Source organism: Lissotriton vulgaris, chromosome 3_2 (assembly GCF_964263255.1).
Source record: "Lissotriton vulgaris chromosome 3_2, aLisVul1.2, whole genome shotgun sequence".
NCBI classification, from domain to species: domain Eukaryota; kingdom Metazoa; phylum Chordata; class Amphibia; order Caudata; family Salamandridae; genus Lissotriton; species Lissotriton vulgaris.
This window is the reverse complement of record NC_141690.1, coordinates 234,927,413-234,943,499: the sequence shown is the minus strand read 5'-3', so window position 1 is coordinate 234,943,499 and position 16,087 is coordinate 234,927,413.

Sequence of the window (16,087 nt, the reverse complement as noted above, 5' to 3'; positions counted from 1 at the left end):
GTGCAAGGCGGAGGGGAGAAGGGTGCAAGGCAGAGGGGAGAAGGGTGCAAGGCAGAGGGGATAAGGGTGCAAGGAAGGGAGGATAAGGGTGCAAGGTAGAGAAGGGTGCAAGGCGGAGGGGGAGAAGGGTGCAAGGTGGAGGGGGAGAAGGGTGCAAGGCAGAGGGGAGAAGGGTGCAAGGCAGAGGGGAGAAGGGTGCAAGGAAGAGAGGAGAAGGGTGCAAGGTAGAGAAGGGTGCAAGGCGGAGGGGGAGAAGGGTGCAAGGCAGAGGGGAGAAGGGTGCAAGGCAGAGAGGAGAAGGGTGCAAGGCAGAGAGGAGAAGGGTGAAAGGCAAAGGGGAGAAGGGTGCAAGGCAGAGGGGAGAAGGGTGCAAGGCAGAGGGGGAGAAGGGTGCAAGGCAGAGGGGAGAAGGGTGCAAGGCAGAGGGGATAAGGGTGCAAGGAAGGGAGGATAAGGGTGCAAGGTAGAGAAGGGTGCAAGGCGGAGGGGGAGAAGGGTGCAAGGTGGAGGGGGAGAAGGGTGCAAGGCAGAGGGGAGAAGGGTGCAAGGCAGAGGGGAGAAGGGTGCAAGGAAGAGAGGAGAAGGGTGCAAGGTAGAGAAGGGTGCAAGGCGGAGGGGGAGAAGGGTGCAAGGCAGAGGGGAGAAGGGTGCAAGGCAGAGAGGAGAAGGGTGCAAGGCAGAGAGGAGAAGGGTGAAAGGCAAAGGGGAGAAGGGTGCAAGGCAGAGGGGAGAAGGGTGCAAGGCAGAGGGGGAGAAGGGTGCAAGGCAGAGAGGAAAAGGATGCAAGGTAGAGAAGGGTGCAAGGCGGAGGGGGAGAAGGGTGCAAGGTGGAGGGGGAGAAGGGTGCAAGGCAGAGGGGAGAAGGGTGCAAGGCAGAGGGGAGAAGGGTGCAAGGCAGAGAGGAGATTGGTGGAAAGAAGAGAGGAGAAGGGTGCAAGGTAGAGAAGGGTGCAAGGCGGAGGGGGGAAGGGGTGCAAGGCAGAGAGGAGAAGGGTCAAAGGTAGAGAAGGGTGCAAGGCGGGGGTGGAATAGGGTGTAAGACAGAGAGGAGAAGGGTGAAAGGCAGAGGGGAGTAGGGTGCAAGGCAGAGGGGAGAAGGGTGCAAGGCAGAGGGGAGAAGGGTGCAAGGCAGAGGGGAGAAGGGTGCAAGGCAGAGGGGAGAAGGGTGCAAGCCAGAGGGAGAATGGTGCAAGGTAGAAAAGGGTGCAAGGTGGAGGTGGACTAGGGTACAAGGGGAGGAGGAGAAGGATGCAAGGGGGAGGGGGGAAAAGGTGCAAGAAGGAGGGCGGGAAAGGTGCAAGAAGGAGGGCAAGAAGGGTGCAAGGCAGAGGAGAGAAGGGTGCAAGGGGGATGGTGATGAAGTTAAAAATGTGCCCCCCCTGGAAACATTTCTGCAGACAACCATGGAACGCACACTACTTTGTAAGGGAGAGTGGGAGAGAGTGGAGAGAGAGAGAGTGGAGAGAAACAGTGGAGAGAAACAGTGGAGAGAGAGAGTAGCTAGAGAGAGAGAGAGTGGAGAGAGACAGTGGAGAGAGAGTAGACAGTGGAGAGAGAGTGGAGATAGACAGTGGAGAGAAAGAGAGTGGAGAGAGAGTGGAGAGAGCATGGAGAGACACTGGAGAGAGTGGAGAGAGAGAGTGGAGAGAGAGAGAGACAGTGAAGAGAGAGACAGTGAAGAGAGAGACAGTGAAGAGAGAGACAGTGAAGAGAGAGACAGTGAAGAGAGAGACAGTGGAGAGAGCGAGTGGAGAGAGCGAGTGGAGAGAGCGAGTGGAGAGAGCGAGTGGAGAGAGCGAGTGGAGAGACCGAGTGGAGAGAGAGAGAGTGGAGAGTGGAGAGAGAGAGAGAGTGGAGAGAGAGAGTGTGTGGAGAGAGAGAGAGTGTGGAGAGAGAGAGAGTGAGAGAGAGTGGAGAGAGAGAGAGAGAGTGGAGAGAGAGAGAGTGGGTGGAGAGAGAGAGAGAGTCGAGAGAGAGAGAGAGTCGAGAGAGAGAGAGAGTGGAGAGAGAGAGAGAGTGGAGAGAGAGTGGAGAGTGGAGAGAGGAGAGAGAGTGGAGAGTGGAGAGAGAGTGGAGAGTAGAGAGACAGTGGAGAGAGAGACAGTGGAGAGAGAGACAGTGGAGAGAGAGACAGTGGAGGGAGACAGCAGAGAGAGAGTGAGTGGAGAGAGAGTGAGTGGAGAGAGAGTGAGTGGAGAGAGAGTGAGTGGAGAGAGAGTGAGTGGAGAGAGAGAGAGTGGAGAGAGAGAGAGTGGAGAGAGAGAGAGTGGAGAGAGAGTGGGGAGAGAGAGAGTGGAAAGAGAGTGGAGAGAGAGAGAGTGGAGAGAGTGGAGAGAAAGTAGAGAGAGAAGGGGGAAAGGGTGGAGAGAGAGAGTGGAGGGAGACAGTGGAAGGAGACAGTGGAAGGAGACAGTGGAGGGAGACAGTGGAGGGAGACAGTGGAGGGAGACAGTGGAGGGAGACAGTGGAGAGAGAGACAGCAGAGATAGAGTGGACAGAGTTGAGAGAGAGAATGGAGAGAGAGTAGAGACTGACTGACTCAGACTGAATACTGACTGACCGAGAGACTGACTGACTCAAAAACTGACTGAGAGAGAGAGTGACTGACTGACAGAGAGAGAGAGACTGGTTGAGAGTGAGACTGACTGACTGACAGAGACTGACTAAGGTAGAGAGAAACTGACTGAGAAAGAGAGACTGAGAGAGAGAGGCAGAGACTGACTGACAGAGAGATAGACTGATTGACTGTGAGAGAGACTGACTGACTGAGAGAGACTGACAGAGAGAGACTGACTGAGAGAGACTGACAGAGAGAGACTGACTTGGAGAGAGACTGACTTGGAGAGAGACTGACTTGGAGAGAGACTGACTGAGAGAGAGACTGACTGAGAGAGAGAGAGAGACTGACTGACTGGGGTAAAGAGAGAATGACTGACTGAGAGAGACTGGCTGACTGACTGGGAGAGAGAGAGGCTGACTGGGAGAGAGAGACTGGCTGACAGAGAGAGATTGACTGACTGAGAGAGATAGACTGACTGACAAAGACTGACAGAGAGAGAAAGAGACTGAGAGACTGACAGAGAAAGAGAGACTGACTAACAGAGAGAGAGAGACTGACTGACAGAGACTGACTGAGAGAGAGAGACTCACAGAGAGAGACTGACTGACAGAGAGAGACTGACTGACTGACAGAGAGACTGACTGACAGAGAGAGAGACTGACTAAGAGAAAAACTGACAGACTGAGAGAGACTGATTGAGAGAGACTGACTGAGAGAGAGACTGACTGACAGAGAGAGAGACTGAGACTGACAGAGAGAGAGAGACTGACTGACAGAGAGAGAGACTGACTGAGAGAGACTGACTGAGAGAGACTGACTGAGAGAGACTGACTGAGAGAGACTGACTGACAGACAGAGAGAGAGCGAGAGACTGACTGACTGACTGAGAGAGACTGACTGAGAGAGACTGAATGACAGAGAGTAATAGACTGACTGACACAGAGAGAGACTGACTGACAGAGAGGGACTGACTGACTGACAGAGAGAGACAGAGAGAGAGAGAGACTGACTGACTGAGAGTGACTGACTAAGAGAGACTGAATGACAGAGAGATAGACTGACTGACTGAAAGAGAGATACTGACTGACAGAGAGAGAGAGAGACTGTGATGGAATTGGGGTCAAAGTGTGTATGAACCTATGCAATGCCTCTCAAGATTGCTATTGTCTAATAAAAATAAAAATGTATTATCAAAATGTGCTCTTTGTAGTTACATCTGCTTTTGAAATACTGCATTGTCGCATTGTCTAATGTTTTTAAATGGAAACGAGAAGGAGCAGTGGATGCACTTTTGTCAAAACTGAACGATAAGTGGGCCCGGTGTTGTATATCATGACAGGAGTCTGCATCTTTTAAACCCACCTAACATAGGGCAAACTTCCCCGGCCTACTGATGGCAGGGGCCCTGTAAGGGATGGACCACCACCTATGATAGCCTGCGGGCAGACTTAGCCCAACCTTTAACTCCACCATCCAGTGTTACTTATAACAGCTGGATTAGTGACAGTGGCGTAACAATCGCCCGCTTCCGCTGCAGTATGGCGGGTCGCTGGCCTGAGACCTCTAAACTGGCACGGAGGATGGGAGGGGGGGCCCCCTCTATGTAGTTTGCAGGGGGGCCCCCTCATGTTTCGTTACGCCACTGCTATAAAGCATGGGTCGTATAGCTAGCCTGAGTCCTCTCGGGATTCTTTTAACGCGGTGGTACTGAATGAGCGTTGACGCATGCAGACGTTGGTTTAATTCACGTTTCGATAGATATTCGAGTTGTTTAAGTTGTTGTACTACAGAGCCTCCTTGTGCATCAAAAGTTTTGGTTTCCTTGATTAATTTGTAAATCTGCGTTGCTTCATCTGATGTATATACTTTAGTGTTTGCTCGGTTATCTGTTATTGCAGCAATTGAATCAAATTACATTTTGTCGGTGGTGCCAATACCTGTGGAAAAAGATAGGGCCGATGACCTTTTTCTAAGTTGCCCGGCGTTAACCGCCTCTTTACCCACTCAAATTACCAAACAAAGAGGCAGACGCTGGAGACTGGAAGGCAGGAAACAGAAGTTTTATTCCGACGGAGCAGAACACATTAAATCAGACAACAGGGTATCTTCTCGAGGTGCTCTAACCGCATCTCTGAGGCCTGGCCTCTTATACACAAGTTTATTGCTTTATTGTATGAAACACATCTCTGTCAATACTTTGATGTACGGAAAGACATCCTCGGAATCCCACCTTCAGGCTGTTCCCACACACATTTACAGTTGGAGTCCCCACCCCGGTCACAACAGGTGATGATTATCGCGCAGCTGGATATTCCGCCGATTCACGGAATGTGTGGGGTTGATCGGATCTCATAGGGTGGGGGCTTTGATCAACTCGAGGGTCCTTTGATGGGGGAAGCTTCCTACTGTACAGGGGGGCAATAAACAGTATCCGCAGGGCCAGGTGGTGGCCTGGGAACGAGGAAGACAAACGGGCACACAGGAAAAGGGGGTTTTATCAAAGGACCCGGGACCATGAAAGGGATGAAGGGAGGTGTCGCGCTGGGAACAGGATGGGGTTCCGAGGCAGAGCTGCACTGAAGAGGGGTTTATGACCCAAGGCATGCGAGAGTGGGGGTTGTCAGCGTGCGGGGGATGCTTGCGAGGTTAGGAGGGAGAGAGAGAGACGCGCTGGCTATCAGCGAGGGGCAGAGAGGCCATGGTACTCAAAATGGCTGCCGCTTACGCGCACGAATGGGCTCGAAAGGGGGCAAGATGGCGCCGATAATGTTGACGTTGCAGCCTAAGTTTTAACAGTCCTCCCTTTTCAACATATCTAGCCAGCTTGCCTACTCGATGTCGATCTTCATCAAATTCCTAATCTCGGCATCATATAATGCTCCCATGCGTTCATTTCCAAAGTCCACAGTCTTAGGGCAAATACAATTCATACATAAGGAACACAAAGGCGGCAGGCATTGAATTCCTAAGCACAACCCACATATAACAACTACAGGAATCAGGATAATGGTAAACAGTCTCCAGCCCCAGTTCTTAACGGTGTTCCAGAACCAACCACCAAGCGACCATTCTTCCTGTTCCTGGTGGACTTCTGAAGAGAGTCTGTGGAGGTGTTCGATGGCCTTGTATACTGAGGGTGAATTGTCCGGTATATATGTATAACAGCTGGACCCAATAATGCGGCATGCTCCACCACGGTCCGCAAGAACCACATCTAGAACCAGGCGGTTCTGGAGAGCCACCAGGCGGACCGCTTGAAGCTCGGCTGTGTTGTTAGCAAGGATACCAGCTGTGATGTTCATTGTTGTCTCGACTGCCTGAGTCAGATGTCGGATGGCACGGCTGTTTGCCATCGGGCCCCAGAGTGGAACAAGGCCCTTCATAGCATCGAGGAACTGTGCTCCTGTTGAGTCGGCTTGTTCAATGTCCTTGGCTCGCTTTTGTCTATGGTGATTTGCTGGGGCCACATAGGTCGGAGGAAGGATGAAGGAGATGAGACAAGTGCCCCCCCAGCCTTTGGGGAGCCAGGTGTAAGCCTTTGTGCCACAAACGAAGTACATATTTGGAGAGGATACAAAGGAAGGTGGATCGGTAGAGTCCAAAGTTCTGGTGAAACGGCAAGCACTGCGGCCTACCAGCTGTGTCCCAAGCCCTTCTATGCACATGTGGCCTGTGACGTTGATGACAGACAGGGCCACAGTCAGAGTGGCAGCCGTTCGTTTCCGCAAGTAGGAGAAGGTGGGTCTGGTTGGATTGTTGAACACCTGCATTTCAATTCGTTCTTTAGCAGGGATGTCCATGTGGATAGAGTCGTTGGAGGTCTGCGGGCAGAAATGTGTCTTTGTTTTGTTTCGCCAGACCTCATGAAAGAAGTGCGTCATGGTTTTGCTGGAGGTGGCATTGTCCTTATAGCTTTCTTGCAGGAGGATCAGCCAAGCAAGGCAGGAGCCGTGAATTGAGAAGGGTGAAGGGATGAAAGGTATCGAATGTCCAGTGGCGTGGGGTAGCACCCACAGATCCAGCAGTTGGTGGCATTGGTGGCGAGATTGTGCTGGTGGAGTAGCTGCACAAAAGAGTTGTTCCAGAACTCCTTTCGCCTTTCTCTGAGTTGAGGAGAGAGTGAGATCAAATAATGTTCTTTCATGGTGGTAGGCTGTGCAGTGGTTAGCAGTATCTGATGAGCAGGTGTGCTTTCCTCCAAGATCCAGAAGGAAGTCATGAGGAGGAGGCAAAAGAGGAAGAGAATGAAGAAGGCGATTGTCTTTGATTTGTGCATATTGTCAGTCTTTGGGTTCCTGTAGTGGGTATTTCCTGTTGCTTCCATCATCTTCTTATCTGGCGCTTCCATCATCTTCAAGGTGCTCGGTAGCGGGCAGAACCACAGACCTTGTTTAGCTTCTCTCCGGGTAACCCTTGGTAGTGTTTAGGTCACCATTCTGAGATTTAACTCAGTCCGTGGTCTACTTAGCCGAAGCTCCCTCCTTTCGACGCAGGAAATACCCTTCTCTGGTTGGCACAGTGGGATCAGAGAATTTGGCAAGTTCAAGTGCCTCGGTGTCAGGATAGCAGTTCAGTGATGGTCGATCCTTGCTCAGGAGCTCTTCTTGGTTGTCGATGTTTTCTGTCGTGGCCAGGGTTGAGGAGACCTTCTTGCAGTGGTGTGCGTGCAGCCAGTGCCGTTTCCCCTCCACTCGAAGCGCCGTCCGGGTGGTGATCAGTACTTGCCAGGGGCCCGTCCACCGGGGTTCCAAACTCGTCGCCCGCTGCAAATTCCGGACTAGTACATAGTCCCCCGGTTGGATGTCGTGGCCCGGACCCCTGGAAGCATCGGGGACGGCCTGCTGCACCTGCTGATGAATGACAGACAGAGTTTCAGTTAACTTGTACAAATAATCAGACATTAGGACGTCCGGGACGTCATGAATGGAGGTTGGTTTTGGCGCAGACCAGACGCTCATGGGCCGGCCGAAAACGACTTCGTATGGTGTCAGGTGGTGTTTGGTGGGGGTGGAACGCATTGATAGCAATGCCAGTGGGAGAGCGTCTGGCCATTTCAGTCCTGTGGTAGCCACTATCTTGGCTAATTTTAACTTCAGTGTGGCATTGTGTCGCTCGACTAGTCCAGCAGACTGGGGGTGGAAGACTGCGTGGAACTTTTGTGTGATACCCAGCCCCTTTAAGATGAGCTGGATGACTTCGGCTATGAAGTGGGGGCCATTGTCGCTCCATAAAATTCGACAAAGGCCGTAGCGAGGGAAGAATTCTTTTAGCAGTACTTTTGCAGTGGCCATAGCAGTGTTATCACGGGTTGGGTATGCCTCCACCCACTTGCTAAATGCACACACCACTACAAGCACATATTTCAGGCCTTGGCATCCGTCTAGTTGGATGTAGTCCATCTGTAGGACTTCGAATGGGTGATTGGGAACCCCAAACCCTCCCCGGGGGACCACAGTTCCTTTCCCAGGGTTATGTTGCAGGCATATCAGGCATTGTTGGACCAGACGTTTGGCGGATTCCGTGATTTTATTGTTGTGCCAAACTCTGGAGACAAGTTCAATCATGGGGGCTGATCCTATGTGAGCAGGGGAGTGTGCCATAGTCAGTATGGGAATCAGGTATGAGTCAGGGAACAACCATTTGTTTGCGTCTTTTGTCCGCCAGCAGCCTTCATCATCCTTTAATCCCACCCGTGCCCATTCAGTCAATTCGCGTTGTGTGCTAGCCATTTGAATGTCCCTAACAGTGTCCCTAGCGTCGGTCCATTTTTCTGCTTGTGACCTGGTCACGTACATGCGTGTTGTCGTCCTGTTTTCAGCTGTCGTTCGAGCAGTGAGGTCCGCTAGTGCATTTCCCTGTCCAATAATGTCTGTCACTTTCTTGTGTGCCTGGCATTTGATGACCGCAAGTCTTTTGGGGAGAAGGACAGCTTCGATCAAGGCGGAGACTAAATCTCCATGCAAGATAGGGGTGCCGTGTGAGGTCAAGAATCCCCTTTCCTTCCAAAGGAGCCCAAAATGGTGAACCACCCCGAAGGCATACTGGCTGTCGGTGTAAATGTTCGCTGTGGTTCCTGCTGCTAGGATGCATGCTCGTGTCAGGGCAATCAGTTCCGCTGCCTGGGCAGATCGTTGTGTGATGCGGGCTGTCTCGACTACAGTTCGAGCCGTGGTGACTGCGTAGGCAGCTGAAGTGGTGCCATCAGGGAGTTTGATGCAAGAGCCGTCCACCCACAGCTCTCCGTCAGGGTCAGGAAAAGCCGTGCCTCTGAGATCAACCCTACTTCTAGTCTGTTCGTCCGTGAGAGTCACACAGTCGTGTACAGGGGGCACATTGGGATCGTTCTCTGGTAGGGGAAGCAAAGTTGCCGGGTTCAGTGTGGTGCATCTTTTCAGGGTGATATGGGGTGCAAGCAAAGTCAGCTCGTATCCAGTCAGTCGTGCACTCGTCAGGTGTTGCGTCTTGGTTTGGTTCAGGAGGGTGTCAACTGCATGGGGTACTAGTACCGTGAGGGAATTCGAGAGCACGATCCCCTCACTCTGTCGGATAGAGATAGCAGCGGCAGCTACAGCTCGAAGGCAGGCAGGTATGGCTCTGGCTACAGGGTCAAGAGTGGCAGAGAAGTAAGCGCACGGTCGTTGCTTTGGGCCAATGGACTGGGTTAGGACAGATAAAGCGCACCCCTCCCTTTCGTGAGTGTAGAGGGAGAAGGGCTTTGTGTAATCGGGGGTACCTAGGACAGGGGCCGAACAAAGGGCATCTCGTAGTTCCGTGAAGGAGGTTTGGCACTCAGGGGTCCAAGGGAGTGGGAAGGGGACATCTTTAGCTAGCAGAGAAAGCAGCGGTTTCACAATGAGGCTGAAGTTTGGTAACCACTGTCGGCAGAAGGAGGTGAGGCCTAGTAGGGAGTGGACCTGTTTCTGAGTCTTAGGGACAGGGGTTTCAAGAATGGTTTGGATCCGGTCGGGAGTAAGTTTCCTTCCGTCTTTGGACAGGAGGTGGCCTAGGTAAGTGACCTGGGGTTGGCAGAATTGCAACTTCTTTTTGGAGACCTTGTGGCCATTTTCCGCAAGGAAGTGCAGGAGTTGAATGGTGGCTGTGACTGCCAGTGGAGTGGTGTCGGCCGCCAAAAGGATGTCATCGACGTATTGTACTAACACCACTCCATCGGGTAACTGGACCTGATCCAGTTGTCTCTTGAGGGCCTGACTGTAGATACTGGGGCTTTCAGTGTAGCCTTGGGGTGCTCGGCAGAACCTATATGAGCGGGCTTTTAGGGTGAAGCCGAAGAGATATCGGCTGTCTGGGTGGATGGGGATAGAGAAAAATGCGTTTTTGAGGTCAATGACAGTGAAGGTGGTGGCAGTGGAAGGAATCAAGGTCAGGATAGTGGTGATGTCTGAGACCACGGGGTACTGGGGTACAACCACTTTGTTGATCTCTCGAAGGTCGATGATGAAGCGGTATGCTTTCTCATCCCCCTCTCCTTGTTTCTTGATGATGGGCAAGATAGGACTGTTGCAAACGTTGCTAACCACTTCCTCTACCACTCCTGCGTCTATCAGTGACTGAATAATCTTTACCAATGCCTTCTCGCCCTCGGGCGATATCCGATATTGTGGAAGTTTTGGGAGTATTGCGTCTGGTCGGACAGTAATGTGCACTGGGTCAATCATCATGCGCCCTACGTCCGAATCCGTCTTGGCCCACAGATGCGGAGGCAGAGTGTCAAGCAGGGATGTGTCAGCGTCATTGATAGAAAACATGCGTCGGGAAGGGCAATGTCTAAGCAGAATGGGGTTGTCGTACAGGAAAACTCGAACTCCGTCTTGGGAACATCTAATGGTCGCTCGGAAATGTTTCAGTAAATCAAGTCCCATAATGGCGTCAGGAGTATTGGAGGAAAGCAAAAACGTCGTGTCAGTGGTATTGTTTTCTAAGTCGAAGGGGATCGGAGCGGACAAAGGGTTAGTGGAGGGCGTTCCATCGAAACCTATCGATGTCACAAGTGAGCCAGACAAGGGTGCCCTTGGAATCAGTCGTTTAGATAACGCACTACGTGTTGCGCCAGTGTCTACCAGAAATGGAGACTTTGTACCCAGGACCTTAGCAGTGACATAAGGACCTTGCTGGTCAACATAGAGCTCGACTGGATCCCTCCCTTGCCCTTGGCAGTCCTATGCAAAGTCGTGGGCATCGTCGCAGTCAGACTGTTGGTACTGATTCTGTCTGGGTCGGTCAAATGTATTTGGTCTGTTTGATCTATCGTTAGTCATGTCATTTGTGGGCCCCCGTTGCTGTCCTCTATTTCGTGGTCCACCCTCTACGTCCTTGGGGTCCCTATTTCTGTTCATCTCTGAAAGAACCGGGCACTGGGATTTCCAATGGCCGAATCCTTTACAGAAGACGCACTGGTCCTCTCTAATGTCTGTACGTCCAATGTGGGGTGTCGAGGTGCGGTCTTTAGGAGGTGCGTTCTTAGGGACATTCGTCTGATAGTTTCCTTTGTATTGCTCTCGTCCTATAGTCACCCCTTGCAATTGCGACAATCATCACCCTCTCTTTTAAGTCTTTCTTCTTTTTCTCTGTCGCTCTATCGTTTTCGTTTTTCTGGTGTTCGTAATATTGGGCCATCTGAAGGATAGCCGCAGGTTTGGAGGCTGCCCAACTACTCTCGCTGGCCTGCAGTTTCTGGGAGACCTCCGGTGACAAACCTTTAACATAATTTTGGACAAACAGATGGTGTCCGGTTGCAGTGGTCATGTCCTGGCCGCTGTAATCGGAGAACACCGTTTCAAAACGGGAGAAGTATTCCGATACATCCTCCTGGGGTTTCTGACGACAAGCCGTTACTATCGACCAGTCCACTTTCTTTTCTGGAATCAGGGTTTTCAATTTCTGTACGATTTTATCTGGGAGGTCTAAAATGGATTTCAAAGGTTTCTGTCCAGGTTCTCGTTGCCTATCTATGTCATCGAGTTGTGACCAGGTATGTCCGAACAGCTCAAGGTGGTCGACTTTCCGGATTTGCTTCCACACATCAGCTGGTAGACATAACCCGAAAAACAAATCGATGTCAGCCAGGGTCATAATTGTTGAACCTAGGGCTGTACCTAATTCAGTATAGAAGGCAGTGGGGTTTTTACGTAAATCAGGCAGAGATTTCCGGAACGTCAGAATATCCTGCCGATCCCATGGCTGGTAGACCCAGTTGTACACTACCCTCCCTCTTGCATCTTTGTGGTTGACGTCATCGTGAGTTCCTAGACCTCGTGGAGGAACCCAGTAGGGGGCAGCCTCTCTTATTGGCATCATGGTGCTAGCTCGCTCAGTTTGGGGTTCGGTTGCTACAGGTGTCGGGGGTTTAGCTTCCGATTCCTGTTCAGTGAGGTGGCGGAAAACCTCAAGCGTACGCGTAAGGAGGTCCGTCACATCACACTCACCCTCATCCCCGATATCGACCTTCCTGTACAGAGTCGTTAGGCTCTCGGGACCTTTTTCTCAATATCGGTCCTCGTACGCATTCAAGATGTGGTAACACAGTCGTACGGTAAAATGTCGTCAGTGGCTCCCTGTATACGTGTTGAACATGTCCGTGACGTGCTCTTCACTTTCCTTTCTTTCTACCAATGTCCTCACTACCTTGTCAATCCCTGCTCACTCATCCTTGCTTAATCTGTTCGTTCTTGCAGAATCAGCCTTCCGGGTCTCTGGGTCATTTAACACTGTCGCTTGTGCTGTACCTAATACAAGGGGTTCGGCCGGCACAGAGGCCACGGGGGCCGAAGCTCTGGTACTACTCTCGTCTGTGCTTGGGGGTGGTGGGTGCTGTGCTAAGGGTTGGGAAGGGGCATATGGAGGGGGCATGTAGATGATCGGAGGACCTAACAACAGATCATCGTTGGCTCGCTGTTTCAAGGGCAATTCAGGATAGAGCGTAGAGGGCGTTCTAACCGGACACTGGCTTGATGTTTCCACCTCTAGTTTCTGTTTGGCTTCCTCTCTTTCCTTAATCTCTTCTTCTAGTTTCTGAGCAGCTAGGTGGGCTGCCTTTCGCAGCTCTTTTCCCAACCTACTCTCCGTTCTCTTTTTACGTTGTTCGGTTTCTTTGCGCCACATGCCGAGACTATCAAGCATAGTGGGCGTTGTCTTGTGTTTACCAAGGGCTGTTTCTAGCGCGCTTATTTTATCCTCATCGAAGGATCCTATCAGTGGCCACTGACTTTCTCGATCCTTTTTCGTATATTTATGCCACAGCTTGCTATAAGCTATAGCGATCAATCCATGCTTCATGAACATGTCCTTATTAGGGGTGCCTTCCAGAGGAGCCGGATGGTTCATCTCTAATAAGCGGTCCGGGCTAAACAGGCTACCAATCAGTGGGGAGAAGACAGGCATGACGGATTACAACGGGGACAAAAGTCTGCACTACCTATCTTATCACTGCGTGCAAAGACTAGACAGAATATTTCTATTCTTCGTTGTTTGCAGGCGGTGAATACCTCAAAAAGAACCAATATCGAACAGTCAATGTTCGGTCAATCAAACAATCAATGGGGAGAATAAGTAGGCACGACGGGTTACAACGGGGACAAAGGTCTGCGTTACCTACCCTTTCACTACCTGCAAAGAGAGAACCTGTTCTTCCCTGTTTGCAGACAGAGAATCTCCAGAGAACAATCCACGAAAAGCAGTTCGGGCCAAACAATCAATCAGTGGGGGAGGAAGATAGGCACGACGGATTACAATGGGGACAAAAGTCTGCGTTACCTATCCTTCACTGCTTGCAAAGAGAGAGCCTGTTGTTTCTCCGTTTGCAGACAGTGAATCTCCAAACAAATCAACAAAAGAGTAATACTAGTATTTTCCAAACAATCAAATAATCATTTCGCAATTCGTCGTGTTTACACGACCTTACCCGGACCGCATGGACAGTTTCTTGTCTTTAGAATCCAGCGCCCGATCGTCCTCTATTCTTCGTGATCCTCGCGGCACTCCTGATGGTTCCCAGTCAGGACCGTAGATCACTCGAGAGAGGTCTGTTCAGAACCAGTGAAGTTCGGATGATCGGCTGTCAGACGAGGGTCTATCGGACAGGAGCTCTCCCGATCGTTGCAGTCGTTCACTCTGTCGTCAGGACCTCTCCCACTGGATCCACGAGTCGCTGATGGGCCCCACGTTTGGGACGCCAATTGTGGAAAAAGGTAGGGCCGATGACCTTTTTCTAAGTTGCCCGGTGTTAACCGCCTCTTTACCCACTCAAATTACCAAACAAAGAGGCAGGCGCTGGAGACTGGAAGGCAGGAAACAGAAGTTTTATTCCGACGGAGCAGAACACATCAAATCAGACAACAGGGTATCTTCTCGAGGTGCTCTAACCGCATCTCTGAGGCCTATCCTCTTATACACGAGTTTATTGCTTTATTGTATGAAACACATCTCTGTCAATACTTTGATGTACGGAAAGACATCCTCAGAATCCCCCCTTCAGGCCCGTTCCCACACACATTTACAGTTGGAGTCCCCACCCCGGTCACAACAGGTGATGATTATCGCGCAGCTGGATATTCCGCCGATTCACGGAATGTGTGGGGTTGATCGGATCTCATAGGGTGGGGGCTTTGATCAACTCGAGGGTCCTTTGATGGGGGAAGCTTCCTACTGTACAGGGGGGCAATAAACAGTATCCGCAGGGCCAGGTGGCGGCCTGGGAACGAGGAAGACAAACGGGCACACAGGAAAAGGGGGTTTTATCAAAGGACCCGGGACAATGAAAGGGATGAAGGGAGGTGTCGCGCTGGGAACAGGATGGGGTTCCGAGGCAGAGCTGCACTGAAGAGGGGTTTATGACCCAAGGCATGCGAGAGTGGGGGTTGTCAGCGTGCGGGGGATGCTTGCGAGGTTAGGAGGGAGAGAGAGAGACGCGCTGGCTATCAGCGAGGGGCAGAGAGGCCATGGCACTCAAAATGGCTGCCGCTTACGCGCACAAATGGGCTCGAAAGGGGGCAAGATGGCGCCGATAATGTTGACGTTGCAGCCTAAGTTTTAACATACCTCGTTTGTGCAGTAGAGAGTCAATGAATAAATAGATTGGGGTATTGCACTCAGTTTACTTGTAGCTTGATTGTTTATTTGATATGTGTGCAGCGCTAGATCAGTGCCTGCTGAACTGTATGTGTAAATGTATGTGGCCTGGTATCGCTAGATAACCAGGACTCTAGCGCGCACAACAGTTAGACAGAATCTTTCAAATGAAACGTTTGTTGAAATCACTTTTTATCCTTAATTCATCATAAATTCATCCAATAAAGTACATATTCAATTTAAACAATCATAAACAATGATTACAATCACAGTACATATATCATACATGTTTTTCGCACCAAACAATACAAAACAAGGTAATCTGAACAACCCAATGCATTTCGGGGTAGGTACCCCTTCATCAGGGGTCTGTAGGAAAGAAAGAAAGAAAAGAGAGGAAACTCTATTACTCAAGATGCCTTAGAGGGTTTCAGTTTCGTAATCTAGAGAGATGTATGAGTTCCTTACCAAAATTGTCGATTCATCCGGTATGATTATACCGTGTGAAATATATCGTAATGTGCAATCAATCTAAGGGATCAGTAGAAAGAAAAAATCTTAAGTGTGTGGTTCATGCATGAATGCAGTTACCTAAAGGAGTCTGAGAGAAATTTACCTGTATCTTGGTTCAAAGTACTCTGTTAAAAAATAGAGAATAGTGGAATATTTGTAAAAAATGCGTTGAACATATATCGCCTATCTGTGTGATATACTTCAAAGTTTAAACAAATGGATCACCTGCAGGTCTTGCGTATAACATAACCTTGATCGAATTCTTGATAAAGCTGAGGAACTAGACTGGATAAACCACACAACTAAGAGATACTTACGACAAATATATCCAAGAAGACCTAAAATCTATTTTTTGCCTAAAGTGCACAAACAATTGCATAATCCTCCTATCAGGCCTATTGTGTCTGGTTGCTCGTCAATTTTTGAGAACATAGGCATTTTTATAGATACACACATGCAAGCGTTTATTGACAACTGGTCTACATATTTGGAGGATACATCACATTTTTTGAGAAGTCTCACATCAGTAAATCTTGAGGAAGGTGTGAATTTAAGACTTTGTACGATCGACGTGGTGTCGTTATACACATCAATTCCCCATAAATTGGGGCTTGAAGCCATGGAATGGGCCTTGTTGGCGACAGATAAACCTTTGGAGACAAAATATCTGATTATGCAACTTCTGGAATTTTGTTTAAACAACAGCTACTTTATATGGCAACATGAATATTACACCCAACTCAGCGGAACTGCCATGGGCTTTCCAGGGGCATGTATATACGCAAATATATTCATGGCAAAGTTTGAATCGGACTACATACTGGAAGACAGCACTTGGCAAGAAGGCATCATATATTACAAATGTTATATTGATGATATCTTTATAATATGGAAGAAACCAGTCACAGATCTAAAGAAAAACATCGAAAG